Raw genomic sequence first — 2,695 nt, 5'->3', positions numbered from 1 at the left:
CAGGCAGGGAGAACCATGCTAATCAAATTAGTAGTAAGTACGATCCCCACATACCACATGAGTTCATTCCAGCTACCAAAATCAATTTGCAAGACTCTTGACAGAGCCTTCAAAAACTTATGTTGGGGCTTCCCAAAAGACAAAAATCATAATCTGACATTAAAATCTTGGAATTATATCTGCTAACCAAAAAAAGATGGAGGCCTCGGCATTAGATTGATGGAAAAGATGAATCAAGCAATGCTAAAAATGGCCTGTGGCATTCAATCCTAACGGCTAAATATCTTAAGGACACATTTTTCTGTGAGGCATCACAGAAGACATCTGATTCTAGTATGTGGAAGGGAATACTCAAAACAAAAGACCAACTCAAAAAAGGGCACTGCTTACAAATTTTTAGTGGACAATTAGTAAATTTTTTGTCTGATCTGTGGATCCCTACACTGGTAAATTTTAAACCAAAGCCAATCCAAGGTACGGCCCCAAACTTTCCTTCTCTTACAATTTCAGACCTTATAAAAAAATGATCCTCGGATTTGTACCCAAAATGCAAAACCTCTTTAATCAGGAAAGTATATCAAAAATACAAAATATCTCACTCTTAGCAAGAGCACATGAGTAAGATAAAGTTGTTTGGGCACTAAACCACAATGGGAATTATTCGGTTAAAACAACTTATCAAGCAACAATAATTGCCCAAGAACCAGAGCAGCAAAATATCTAAATGGCACTATTCAAGCCAATGTAGAGCCTTAAAATCCATGATCGTCATAAATTATTGATTTGGAAGCTACTCTAGAATATCCTTCCCACTAAATCACTGCTTGGCGAAATCATCCCTCATTAAGAATCTAAAGAACGCCCACTTTGCAACCAACAGAAAGAAACTCTACTGCATCTCTCCGTAGAATGTCTTGTTAACCAAATCATGTGGCAACAGAGCAGTTGGCCCTAAAACCTTACAAGTCTACCAATAAACATAATTTCAGACTGGATCATAATGATAATCCACCTAAAAAAGGAATTGGGGGTTCGTAATGAGGAAAAACATCAATTCCAATTGTTCGTGTTATAATGTTTGATTTTATTTGGAGGAAGATTTTATTTGGAGGAAGCGAAACAACATTATTCATAATCACACCTCCTTGTTACTCGAAAAGGCAAAGATCTAGCCAGGCCACATCTATGAAGACTACAAGGAAGCTTGGAAAGGAAAGCTAAGACAACACAGCAAAGAAGAAGAATGGAACCCCCACCCCCCCACCCTCAAACTACCAAAGCTTCTATTTTGATGCAGCAGTACATGATCAATTCTTAGTAGCATCAGTAATACGAAGGAATCACAGGGGAGACATACTGGAAATAACAATGTAAAAGCTTCAAACCACAATTCCTCTAGTAGTAGAAGCTAAAGCTATGTTGTTAGCTTCCAATATGGCTAGTTCTCAAGAGCTAGTGATAATAGAAGGGAATGCCCAAACTCCACTCCCTTCAGGACCATCGCCACTATCATTAGGGACATTCAACGTATCTTTCATCATCAACAAGGATGGTGATTTGCTAAAATTCATCGATCTCAAAATCAATGTGCGCATTCAGTAGATCAATGGGTAGCTACCAATCTTGTTTTTGGAAGCTTACCCTTAGATAAAATCCCTAGTTGCTTCTTGTATATTGATAGTAGAAAGGATCCACCTCAAACTTTGTATTTTAAATGCTTGATTAGAGAGAGAGAGAGAGGGAGAGGGAGAGAGATTATAATTGGTTTTACATGGCCAAGTCCTAACAACAACTCCATCCTCTCCATAAATAATTAAATAATCCATCCATGACAAAAACAAAAACATGCATTTTGCAATAATTAAGGCCTCGTTTGTTTTCTTAACTCATCTCATCTCATCTAATCAATATTATAATTTTTCTAAATTTCTACATAAAATAAAATAAATAATTTAACTTTTTTAAATTTCAAAAGAAAAATAATATTAAAAGAATACATTCTAATAATATTTTATTTAACAATATTAATATATATATATATATATACATACGCACATATATCAATAGTATATATACACACATGAACGCAAATACGCATGCGTGAATGCCAGGCTTGCTTATTAACTATGTACTTATAAGTTTTAAGACAATCTTAATAAATAAACTTTGGATGTTTGCAAACAGATTTTATAATTTATACATACTTATATTAATTTTATTTATATTTATAAGAATTCAAGCAATATACATATATACTAATATGATTTCTTCTTAATCTTTTTAAATATTTAATTAAGGTATCAATCTCATTATAAAGTTCAAAATAAAACAAAAAGAAAATATTATAAATAAAAAACTTGAATTACTTGATAAGCAAGAATGAAATGATTGTCCTCATACCATCTGCAAAATGAATTGACACTCACGAAATATTCATCATTACGCACTTTCAACCTAGGGTTTGAGATATCCCACCAATTACATTTAAATAACCAGACCATTTGTCCCCCCACATACTTTAACCTAATGATATCTTCGACAACTCTATAGAAGTCAATATTATCCTCCTTGTGGCTTCCTTCGACTATAACCCCACAATTTTGAGTTTTCCTATATCGTTCTCTGTCAGCCATGTAAAATCTATATCCACACACCAAACATCCTGAGTATTGGATGGCCCACTAGTCAACCGGAT

Source organism: Carya illinoinensis, chromosome 6 (genome assembly GCF_018687715.1).
Source record: "Carya illinoinensis cultivar Pawnee chromosome 6, C.illinoinensisPawnee_v1, whole genome shotgun sequence".
In the NCBI taxonomy this organism is placed as follows: domain Eukaryota; kingdom Viridiplantae; phylum Streptophyta; class Magnoliopsida; order Fagales; family Juglandaceae; genus Carya; species Carya illinoinensis.
Note: the sequence above shows the minus strand (reverse complement) of the source record.